The sequence below is a fragment of the Marmota monax genome, unplaced genomic scaffold (genome assembly GCF_021218885.2).
Source record: "Marmota monax isolate L192 unplaced genomic scaffold, Marmota_monax_Labrador192_F-V1.1 WCK01_AAM20220418_F8-fsc00081, whole genome shotgun sequence".
NCBI classification, from domain to species: domain Eukaryota; kingdom Metazoa; phylum Chordata; class Mammalia; order Rodentia; family Sciuridae; genus Marmota; species Marmota monax.
Window position 1 is genome coordinate 4,369,634 of NW_026695234.1, and position 12,672 is coordinate 4,382,305.

The window sequence follows — 12,672 nt, forward strand, 5'->3', positions numbered from 1 at the left end:
CTCTCCCTGATTTCCAGGAACTCACTTGGGCAGGGAAAGGGATCTCCAGGAGACATGGGGAGACTTTCACTGGCCTACCAAGAAATCTGCACAGCATCAGGGGACCTATGATACACATTCTCTTACTTCCTTGGCAGGACATCTGTCTTCTCCCTGAATTTGCAGTTTTCATACTGGGGAGGGCATATGTGTCTTCACATGTGAAAAAAGCAAATCCTGAGTGAACTCATTTCCTCTTTCATTGGTACGAGAACACTGAGTCTGGATTACTTCAGATTCCTGACAAGGTGTGAGGGCTGTTGGCTCTCTTCTGCTCCATCCAGGAGGGTTTTGGAACAAAGGTAGGACAAATTTCCTGCCCAGATTCTTGGCCTCAGGAGACTATTAGGCCCAGAATGACCCCCACCCTTCAAGGAGAAACAGCTTGTATAGATTTGCAAAAAGAAGGCCTGGAAGCAGGAGGAGGTGTGGAGTTGGATGCAGACTATGGAGGGCAGGTGGACCAATGGCAGACTACCATGAAGGCTGCGTGGGGCTCCAGGAAGAGCCTGCCCAGCCGTGGGGTCAGGGAATCCTGGCAGTGGGTATGGCCTGGTGGAAGCCATCCACCAGTTATGCATAAAGCAGTTTCCTAAATTCAATGGAACTTGAACTGGATGACACTAAAAGATCCTAGTCACTAGGCTTCAGAACTTCCTTTCAATAATTATTAAAATAAGATGGTTGGGCAGGAATCACTTATTTATGCAACCTGAAATGCACCTGCTTCCATGCTCAGGGATAAAAGACATCCCCTGGGGGGCTGGGATTGTGGCTCAGTGGCAGGGCACTCGCCTAGCATGCATGAGGCACTGGGTTCGATCCTCAGAACCACATAAATATAAAATAAAAGATATTGTGTCCACCTAAAACTAAAAAATAAATATTTTTTTTTTAAAAAGACATCCCCTGGCTGAGAGTCCAAACTCCAGGAAGCAAGAATTGGTTTCAGTGCAGTGACCAGTGCCTTGAGGCAGGGAAGAAATGGCAAACACTGGGGAGGAAAGGATCCCCAACATGCCTTCTCTTCTTTCTCAGCAGTAGGACCTACAAATTAAAACTGAAATATGTGGCCCAAAATGAAGACCACATCTCCCAACTTCCTTGCTGCAGAATGAACCTATATTGCTAGGCTCTGTTCAATGGGACATAAGTACAAAATAAATGTAATTTCTATGAAGTGCTCTAAGAGAGAGAAAATTTGCCTTTCTCCCCATTTCATGTTCATATCAGCGGGAATGTATAACTGGAGTAGCCATCTTGAACTTTGAGATGGCAAACTATGTGTTACAAATGATGAAGCATAAACAGGAGCCTGGTTCCTTAGTGATAATGAACCTTCTTATTTAGGCTGCTATTATTTGAGGTTTTTCTACACTCACAGCTAAACCTAAAATCACCTTTAAAAGAAGCCACTGCTTAACACCACTGAACTGAACACATAACTGGGTGTATAGTTCAGTAGTGGCTAGCATGCATGAGGCCCTGGGTTCAACCTCTGGTACTGGAAAAAAAAAAATAGCTACCTGAACTATACACTTAAAAGTAGGTAAGATGTTCTACTACAAAATAAATTAATTAATAAATTTAGGAAAAAAAGTGGGTAAGATGGCAAGTTTTGATTGAAAAAAGGAAGCCTGAAGTCATATTCCTGGAGACAAAATGCAGAATGAAAGTTGCCAGGGGTTGAGACGGAACAGAAATGGGGAGTTATAGGGTTCTGTGGATGAACTGTGGTGATGTAATACAACAATGTGAATGTATTTAACACTGCTATACTTTATTTTTAAAGAGAGTTGAGATGGCAAAATTTTTGTTAAATATATTTTACACAATTAAAAACTATACAAAATAGACAGAACCCTACCTTGAAGAGGACAGTGGAACTCTGGGCGCTAGTGGAACCATAGACTGAAACCTCTGAAACCAAAATGAGCCAAAATAAATCTTTCCCCTTTGTAGGCTGTTTATCTTATTTGGTTATCTTATTTTGTCACAGTGATGAAAAGCTGATAACACACCCAATAGAACTTATTTTCCCAGTGTCATCCTGCACCCCTGTAACTCTAGCAACTCAGGGGTCTGAGGCAGAAGATTCTCAAGTTCAAGACCAGCTTGGGAAACGTAGTGAGACCCTGCCTCAAAAAAAAAAAAAAAGTCTTTAAAAGAGCTGGAAATGGGTTCAGTGGTAAAGTACTTGCCTAGCATGCACAAGGCCCTGGTTCTACTCCCAGCACCTAAAAAAAAAGAAAAGTAAGGGAATCTTATACTCTAGACTGGGTGTAAGGGTCCCGCGAAACGTCGGAGAAAGAGACCACCAAGTGACCACTCATGCAATTGGCAGAAGGGGGATTTATTGAACCAGCATGCTGGGGCTCTGTGCCCACTCAAGAAGGGAAAGCAGCCCAGAGCCCCGAGCAGGGGCTGAGCACTGCTTAAGTACACTTTTTGGGGAGGGCGGAGGGCTTTGTATACATCAGAACAAATCATCATGAGGCGCGGGAAAATTGAATAACAACTCCTAAACATGATTGGTTCATTCATTGGCGGGAACAGGTCAGGCTGGAGTGATAGGTCATTCCTAAGGAGAGTACACATTCAAACTGATTGGTTCAGGCCCTGCAAGGCCTGCGTGCAACCACACAGACCCCTTCAGTTATTAAACAACCAGACAATCAGGGGAAATGTTTACTGGGCGGTTCTAAGCATTGTCTTAACAGCTACCGAAATTTCAGGTTTTGCAGGTAACATAGAAACCTAACAATACCTCCTTTACATTTTAACTCAGACCTTGCAGCTTAGAAACTTTTACAACACCCGGTCTTTTACCCTTAAACTTTTACGCTTTAACTTCAATTTCTTTTACCCTTACATGGGAAATGGACATTAAGCAAGAAAACCAATAAATACATCCATTAATTACAGATTTATGCTTTTTTTAATTTGCATCTTTTTTAAAATCTTTAATTAATCTATTTATTTTTATGTGGTGCTGAGTAAGGATCAAACCCAGGGCCTCCTCCAGGCTAAAGGAACAATCTAGGCTATGCTCTACTGCTGAGCCACAACCCCAGGCCCTCCCCACTCCATTTGCATTTTTAAAGACTACTTTGGCTTGTGAAGAAAGTGCTGTAGGAGTGTAAGAAAGGACATCAGCTAACTTGCTGCAGCAGTCCAGGCCAGAAATGATGAGAGCTTAGACTAGAGCTGGCCTCGGTAGCTGACAAGGCATGATGCAATCCTATTTTGAATATATTTTGAAATAGAACCAATAGGACTTACCTACAGATTTGATGTTGAAAAACAGATGACACTTTAGTTAGGTTAATCAGAGAGAGCCTGAGGGGCTGGCCTCTGAGCTGAGGCCTGAAAAAGAACAAAAAGCCAGCCACTGAGGACTGCTGGAGGCACAAGGTGGAGGGAACAGTCAGGGTCACTCAAGGCCTGAAGACAAGGAGGGGTCTGAGATGTCATTAAAGAGGGAGACACTGCTGGGTACAGAAGCACATACCTGTGTCCCAGCCACTCAGAAGGCTGGGACGTGAGGATCACAAGTGCAAGGTCAGCCTGGGCAACACAGCAAGATCCTGTCTCAAAAATATATAAATGGGACTGGGGTTGTGGCTCAGTGGCAGAGCGCTTGCCTTGTACATGTGAGGCGCTGGGTTCAATCCTCAGCACCACATAAAAAATGAATAAATAAAATAAAGCTATTGTGTCCATCTACAACTAAAAAATTCTTTAAATAAATAAATGAATGGGCTGGGGATGTAGCTCTGTGGTAGAATGTTTGCCTTGCATCTGCAGAGTTCTGGTTTCAATCCTCAGTACTGCAAAAAAGGAAAGAAAGAAAGAGAGAGAAAGAGAAAGAGAGAGAGAGAGAAGGAAGGAAGGAAGGAAGGAAAGAAGGAAGGAAGGAAATAAATAAGGTAGAGAAAGAAAGAATAAAATAAGGAGGTAAAATAGCCAGATCCCACAGGGTCTTGGAGGTCATAATGAAGAGTTAGAATTGTATTCTAAGAGCAACAGGAAAGTGTTAAAGGACTTGATCTACTCTTGTGATTAGAAGCTGCTTCTTGCTGCTATGTGGAAACAGACTGGAGAATAGCAAGAAGTCAGGAGGATGTTGCAGTAGTCCTAACAGAGATGTGGCAGCTCAGAACAATGTTGTAGTGGTAAAAACAAAGGGAAGTGGTAGCTTTGAGAGACACAGAGCTAAAACAGAGGACTGGTGAAATCTGAGTAAGGTCCAAGTATTATACCAGCATCAGTTCCCACCTTAGCTAGTGCACGGCAGCTGATCAAGATGTTACCACTAGAGAAATGGGTAAGGAATACAGGAGGTCTTGAAACTGTTCAAGGGTACAAACAGGACCTCCTGCACTATTTTTGTAATTCCTTATAAATCTGTAATTATTTTAAAATTTTTAAAATATAATTCTTAACAAAATCCCCCCACAATGGCAAATATTCACTCCATAGGGAAAAATGATAACCATAGCCCATTACATGGTTTATCTGCAAATAATATTTATATAATTGTATTAATATAAATGCTTGCTAGAGCCTGAATGTTTGTATCCCTCCAAAATTTCTAGGTTAAAATCCTTAACCCCCAAGGTGACAGGATTTGAAGAGGGTACTCTTGAGAAGTTTCAGTGTTTGAATGTACCCCGAAAAAGCATGTGTTGGAAACTTAATCCCCAATGCAACAGTATTGGGGGTGGGGCCTAATGCGAGGTGTTCAGGTCCTGAGGGCTCCATCCTCTTGTGTGGATTCATGCCAATTGTAGAAGGGATGGGAGGGTTCTTTTGCTCTCTTGCTCTCAACAGGCATACCTCCCTCTCTCCCTCACCATGTGATGCCTTCTGCCATGTCATGATACAGCACAAGAAGGCTCTCACTGGGCTGGAGTGTCCACCAAAAACTAAAAAATAAATTAAAAAAAAAGAGAAGGCCCTCACCAAATGTGGGCCCTCAATCTTCGACTTCCCAGACCATGAGAAACAAACTTCTGTTGTTGATAAACTACCCTGTTCATGGTACTTTGTAATAGCAGCCTAAATGGACTAACACAGCATTAGGTAATGACTTTACTAAAAATTGTGATAAAACTATTTGGGAAGCAATGGAAAATGATAAGTGAATATATTTGGTTGTGGAAGAAATGGGCATATTAAAGTGTTAAACACCATTAAACCCCACATTTTCCATAGTTGAAAGTCAATATATAATACTTAACACTAGACAATTAAGAAAAAACATACCTATGAAAATTTTAAGTAGAGAAATAAATAGCAAAAGAAATAGCTAATTAACTGGGAGTATGTTTTGATGAATGAGAATGTAAGATAAGGTCACAGATCACTTTTATATTCTTTTTTTTTTTTTTTTTTTACTTTTTATTTATTTATTTATTTGGTACCAGATCAGGGGTGCTTAACCCCAGCCCTTTTATATTTTTTACTTTTGATACAGGGTCTTGATAAGTTGCCTAGGGCCTCCCTAAGCTGCTAGGGCTGACTTTAAACTTGTGATCCTGCCTCAGTGACCCAAATTGCTAGGGTTATAGGCATGTGCCACCAAGTCTAGCTAAATGTATTAATTTTCTAAACAATCAAAATCAAATATATTTGGAGAAATATATTAAAGTTCTCCCCCCCATACCCACACACACACACACACACAAAAAAAAAAAAAACCAGGACTTGCTTATTGGAAGTTGGGGAGAGGGGGTTAAGAGTAGTGAGACAGAATCTAGGATCTAAACGGAATCTGGTATCCCCTGTGTGTTTGCTTAAATGTGAGAGAGTAATGATGCATCTGTTGAGAGAGAACAGGCTGGAGGGTGTGGAAGTGGAGAGCTGGATGTATTAAGTCTGAATCGCCACTAGACACCTACACGGAGCTATCAAGAAGACAGTGGGGCTGGGATGCAGCTCCACTGTAGAGCACTTGCTCAGTATGTGCAAGATCCTGGGTTTAATCCCTAGCACTGCAAAAAGAAAAACAAAAAAAAACCAAAAGCAACCTAGAGGACATGGCTCTAATGGTGCATGGCTCACACCTGTAATTTCAGCTACTCAGGAGACTGAGGCAGAGGATTGCAAGTTCAAGGCCAGCCTCAACAACTTAGCAAGACCCTGTCTTTTAAAAACCGGTCATGGATATAACTCAGTGGTAGCACACCCTTGGATTCAATCCCAGTACCCATGCCCCCAAACAAGAAGACAGCTGGATACATTAATTTGAAAAATAATAACAGAAGAGTGATGGTGGAGTAGAGCAAGTAGATGGGGGAGGAAAGAGGGCAGGAAATGAAAGATACTGGAAATGAAAAAAAAGAACATATACACACAAGATATACTTGTTTGCCAATTACTATGTATGGTTAATAATTTATATGTGGCCATATAAATTATTTATTTAATACTAAATAGTATTAAAAAAAATGACTTCTACTCCCCAAAAAAGAAGACAGACTATATCCCAGTCCTGAGCACAGATTAGAGGTCAAAGTTAAAGGTAATATCTAGCAGAAGAGAGCATTTGTACAGTCAGCATTGACTACAGGACAAAGAAGAGGGTGCAGGGAAACACTTCAGAAAAATAATTCTGCAAATGATTCTAGAATTCTAGGCCTAGAATTTGAAGTTGTCGAAGTTTTAGGTTTCAGCAAGAGAAGGAAAGGAGATGGAAGAGCATCAGTGAGGAAAGAGAAAAGCCAGGGGCCTACGGAGCCGGAGAAGGGAGAGATTTTGGGGGAAAAAATGTTCAACCAAGTCAACTACTGTTAAGAACTCAGGAAGATGAGGACCAACTTTTTGGTGACTGTAGTAGCAATCTGTGAAAGATGGCCCCCTAAATCAACTGCACTCTTGTGTAATCCCTTCCCACTGAGTCTCATGTGGACTGTGTCTTGCTTATGCCCAAGAGTTTGTGGGGAAGTGAAGCTGCATGACTAGATGATTAGGATGAGATGGGGTCATGAGGGTGGGACCCCAGGATGGCATGCTCTCTCACCATGTATGGGCCTCTGTCGTGTCATGATGCTGCAAGAAGGGCCGCACCAGATGCCAACACTCACTCTTGAGAAGACTTGCTTCCAGCGGGTTCCCCCAGAAAGCCCTGAGACACTCCCTCTTAGAACCCAGCTGCCATTCTGAGACGTGCAAGTTATGCAGAGTACGCATGGAGGCCCTCCAGTCACCAGCACTGGCTAAGCTCCCAGCCAACAGCCAGGGTCAACTGCCAGCCATGTGTGAACTGTCTTGGACTTCCAGCAAGGCTGAGCCTTCAGATGACTCCAGTTCCAGTCACTGATTGCAATCTCACAAGAAGAGACCCAAGTGAGAATTTCCCAGCTGAGCCCAGCCAACCACAGAAGAATAAGACACAACAATAAATTGTTTTTTAAAGACACTAAATTTATGCAGGGATGATAACTGGCAGAACAGTTCAACGGAGTGGTGGTAACAGAAGCCAGATTGGAGTGGGTGCATGAGACTGAATGGCTAATGTAGACTTTTATTCAGGAAGTGTGGCTGTGGCTGATGTGGGAGGTAGAGTCCAGGAGCATTTGCTTTGTTTTTTTTTTTTTTTTCTTTTCTTTTAAATTTTGAGACAGGGCCTCACTAAGTTGTCCAGGTTGGCCTCTAACTTGTGATCCTTCTGTCTCAGCCTCCTGAGTGGTTGGGATTATAGGAGTGCACCTCTGCACCCATCTTCATTTGTTTCTAAGACAGGCAGTACTAGAGCATGGCTGTGTGTTGCTGCTGAGGTTGTGGAGACAGGGAAAGGCTAAGGAAGGAGAAAGAGAAGAACATGAAAAATGGGAGTCATTGGGAAAGCAAGAGAGGAGGGATCTAGAGTCAGGGAAAAAAAAAGACAAAATCGGTGTAGAAGGAGGAGGTTTGTGACTCAAAGTTTTGGGGCTTACTATGGTTTAAATGTGTCCCCCCAAAAGTTCATTTTGTAAACTTAATCCCCAAATATGTTAGTGGTAATTGAAAGTGGGGGCTCTGAAGGTAGTAAGGAGTAGATAAGGTCATGAGAGTGGGACCCCATGATGGCATTGGTGGCTTTATAAGAAGCCACACTTGCTCTCTCACCGTAAGAGGGCCTCTGACATGTCATGATGCAGCCAGAAGGCCCTTCCCAGATGACAAGCAGATGCCGGCCCTATACACTTGGATCTCCCAGCCTCCAGAACCCAGAATCAAATCAATTTTTTTTTATTTCCTAATTTGGAGAATTAAGTCATAGCAACAGAAAACAGCAAAGGACAGGGCTTTGCATATGAGAAGCCACTATTTTCTCAAGGAAGCACATGAAAAGGTCATCAGCTGAACCATAGACACTAAAGAGATGGAGGGGTGTGGGGGCATTTTGAAAAAAGGAAGTAATACTCCAAGCAGCACGGGCAAATGCTTATTTCCAGGAGTCAGAGAGATCTAGCTTCAAATCCTGGTTAAATGACCTTAACCTCTCAAGGTTCAATGCTCCCAAAATTTTAAGGAAATAATAGAAACTCATCATATATCAGAAAGTCATAGTGGTAGCAGAATTCTAAAAATAGCCTTCCATGATCACATATCCCTAACCCCTGGAGTCTGGGGATCAGATCTCATCTGATCCCCGTGCTTTCTAGTGTGTATGGCATACTTAATCTTAAAAGGCGGGGATTATCCGGGTAGGCCTCATCCAATCACATGAGCCCTTAAAATCAGAGCCCTTTCTCTGGCCAGTGGTCTAGGAAAGATCAAAGCACAAAGGTGATTCAATGTGCCACAGATGGCCACAGAAAGAATACTCCTAGCCACTAGGAGCAGACGACAGACCCAGCTGGCAGCTAGTGAGGAAACAGGGCCTTCACCCCTGCAGCTCTGAGGAACTAGGTCCTGCCAACTACCTGAACAAACCTCCAGACAGGATCCAGCCCAGCTGGCACCTTGATTTTGGCCTTGTGAGCGCCTACCCAGAGAACCAGCTGAGCCCACCAGGATTTCTGACCTACAGACTGTGAGGCAACAAGTATTGTTTTTTTAAGCCACTACATTTCTGAGTATGTGATATGTGGCAATAGAAAGCTAAATTCAGTGGGAAAATAATCATAGCAGCCAGACATGATAGAAACACTGGGCAGCTCTATGTCCATCTGAGATTCGTCATCATGAATGTAGACCCTGTCTCAAAATTTTAAAATTAAATAAAAAGGGCTAGCTAGGGTATAGTATCCCTGGATTCAATCCCCAATACTGAAGGAGGCGAGGAGACCTTTTAGAGTCCAGACTGGGTAAGAATGTGAAATTGTTCTTGGGCAAGCAGATGACACATAGTGAGAAAGGGGGGGATCAGGGGCCTCACAGGCTGAAAGGGAGACTAAAATCACTGAGAATGATGAGGGAGAAGGGTGGAAAGATACCAAGTGCCCACAGTTGACAGCCACAAGTAAGGCTGGTTGTAGCATGACCAGATGCCAGGAGCTTCAGAGAGCAAGGGGCTTAAAAGAAGGAGAGGAGCTGGGTGTGCTGGGGCTCATCTGTAATTTCAGCAACTTGGGAGGCTGAGGCAGGAGGATCTCAAGTTCAAGGTCAGCCTCAGCAACTCTGCAAGTCCCTATCTCAAAAAAAAAAAAAAATTAAAAGGGCTGGGGATGTAGCTCAGTGGTAAACCAGAAGAGGAGGAGGAGGAGGAGGAGGAGGAGGAGGAAGAAGAGGAAGAGGAGGAGGAGGAGGAGGAAGAGGAAGAGGAAGAGGAAGAGGAGGAGGAAGAAGAGGAAGAGGAGGAGGAGGAAGAAGAGGAAGAGGAAGAAGAGGAGGAAGAAGAAGAAGAGGAAGAAGAGGAGGAAGAAGAGGAAGAGGAAGAAGAGGAGGAAGAAGAGGAGGAAGAAGAGGAAGAGGAAGAAGAGGAGGAAGAAGAGGAAGAGGAAGAAGAGGAGGAAGAAGAGGAAGAGGAAGAAGAGGAGGAAGAGGAAGAAGAGGAGGAAGAGGAAGAAGAGGAGGAAGAAGAGGAAGAGGAAGAAGAAGAGGAGGAGGAAGAGGAGGAGGAGGAAGAGGAGGAGGAGGAAGAGGAGGAGGAAGAGGAGGAAGAGGAGGAGGAAGAGGAGGAGGAAGAGGAGGAGGAGGAAGAGGAGGAGGAAGAGGAAGAAGGAAGAAGGAAGAAGAAGAAGAAAGAAAGAAAGAAAGAAAGAAAGAAAGAAAGAAAGAAAGAAAGAAAGAAAGAAAGAAAGAAAGAAAGAAAGAAAGAAACAAGTGGGAAATGGGAAACTCTTCTGGCTTTTAAATTCCAATTGCCTAGGCCTTTCAGGGTCTTCAGAAAACAGGCAGGATTCCCACCTGGACAAAAACATGGAGAACATAACCTTGGACAAGCCAAAACCTCACATTGGTGTTAGCACCACAGACAGGAGCCAGCCTTGGGAAAGCAGTGACAGACATGGAGGTCAGTGGCTCTGTCCTTGGACTCCTGAGCATGAAGAGGCAGCAGACCCCCACATAGGTGTTAGAGGTCTGACAGAGCCCCAAGCCAAGTCCTGGCTAGAGCCAGAAAGGAGACAAGGCCCAGAAAGAGAAAAACTGCAGAGGGCAACCATTTTGAAGGCAGCTAGAGCCACAGAAAGCATCACACCTTCTCATTCCACTCCAGGAAAAAGTAGCAGCAGGATGATGTCCATGTGTCCAGGAGTGACATAGTGACACGAGACCTACAGAAGCCACATGAGCAGGAATCAGGCAATAGACACAAGGTGTCTCAGTGGACACAAGGTGGCCATTCTAGTAACAGGATCTTCTTCCTCTTGTGCTTTGGGGGAAAAAAAAAATACATATGAACCATCCTTCTAGAAGTTGGGCAAATCCTGGAAAGAGGAGGCAAGATTCCTCCAGCTGACTAAAATTAAGTGTCCACCACTCCAGTAGAATAGGGACTGACTCAAAATAGAGATGTAGATATATCACAGAAAACAGGTGTAATGTTTTATGCATATCTGAGTTATGATAATATTTTTATAAGAATTAGTGAATGAGCTTGGCTTGGTGGTGCACCCCTGTAATCCCAGCAACTGGAGAGGCTGAGGCAGGAGGATCACAAGTTCGAAACAGCCTCAGCAACTTAGCAAGGCTCTAAGCAACTAAGTAAGACCCTTTCTCAAATTTTTAAAAAAGTGTTGGGGATGTAGCACAGTGGTTAAGCACCCTGAGTTCAATCCCTAGTACAAGGGGCAGAGGGAAGAAGGAAGGAAGGATGGAAGGAAGGAAGGAAGGAAGGAAGGAAGGAAATAAATTAGTGAAGTGAGAAAAACTAGAACCCTAGAAACCACCAAATTTCTGGCTGGAGAATGGGATAGATGATATGGCACCTTGAAAGGACATGGGGAAAAAGAAAGGGAAGAAACTGAATAGAAAATGATGAGTTTAAGGTTTGGGCTCCTGTTAAGGTTGGGATCTGATGGAACCTTCAAGGGTATGTCAAGACGCAGATGGGTAATCATGACTGGTGCTCAGGTATGAGGTCTACCGAAAATGCAGATTAAGCATCATCAGCCCCGGGCAGGTAGAAGCTGGTGGATGGCAGTGATCTTGGGCACTCCTCATGTGCCAGAAATTGTTGGACATTGTTATAAGCACTTTACTACTGAGCTACATCCCCAGCCCTTTTTCTTTTATGAGACAAGGTCTCACTAAGTTGTTTAGGGGCTTGCTAAGTCACCAAGGCAGGCCTTGCACTTGAGATCCTCCTGTTTCAGCTTCCCAATCCACTGGATTATAGGCATATGCCACTGCGCCCTACAAAATTGTTGTTTTTTTAAAGAGGAAGAAATGTGGAGCCTGTTATATGCCCCAGGGCAAGTCAATTGACTTGCCTGCACAAGTAATTGTGGATGAGATGAAAAAGAATGCTGATCAGAGACGCTTTGGAGTCATGATTCCTAACCTCAAACGGGCCCTTGATGCTGCCTGGTGACCATGCTGCATCCTGCAGTCCATTCACTGTCCTTCTCCAGCTCAGTAATCCTCAGAGTCATTCCCAGACCAGCAGCTGCAGCTGTGACTGAAGACTTATTAGAAATATAAAACTGTGGGGCACAGCGAGACATACCTGTAATCCCAATGTCGGGAGGCTGAGCAGGAGGGTTGCAAGTTCAAAGTCAGCATCAGCAACTTAGCAAGACCCTGTCTCTAAATAAAATACAAAAAAAGGGCTGGAGATGTGGCTCAGTAGTTAAGTGCCCCTGGATTCAATCCCTGGTGCTGGAAAAAAAAAAAAAAGCAAAATCTAAGGCCCACCGCGGACCTCCTGAATAGAACACCTGCAGGTGGGAAGGCTTTCACAGGCCCTCAGGTGATTCTGGTGCACCTAGATGACTATTTTATGACTCCTCACATGCGACCTCCCAGCCTTTCCTCCACCCTCACTCCACTGACCTGGCTTCCTGATTCACTAGGAGAGCAGAGGCCATCCACAGAGAATCCCCACAAGCTTCCACTATGTCCATCCATCTCCCTGCACCTGTCCTCAAATACTATGTGTTCTCTTTTCACTTGAATGAACCATGTATGCCCCTAACCAAAGCAGCCTGTCCTTCTCCATACCCAATCCCAGCCCTCCTCACCTAATCCAGGAACACCACT

At 43.9% G+C, this 12,672-nt stretch overlaps 1 long non-coding RNA gene across 7 annotated transcripts in view; it reads right to left on the minus strand.

Annotated features, from left to right (window-relative positions):
• Positions 1–12,672, minus strand: part of LOC131423956 (uncharacterized) — a 74,989-nt gene that overhangs the window by 40,477 nt on the left and 21,840 nt on the right. For 2 of the 7 annotated variants that reach the window (XR_009226193.1, XR_009226195.1), the window contains exons 3-6: positions 12,140–12,219; positions 10,670–10,843; positions 3,322–3,405; positions 2,377–2,620 (exon numbers count right to left, since the gene is read on the minus strand). This is a non-coding gene — a long non-coding RNA (uncharacterized LOC131423956). The other 5 variants (XR_009226197.1, XR_009226198.1, XR_009226194.1 and 2 more) reach the window with 5 other exon arrangements.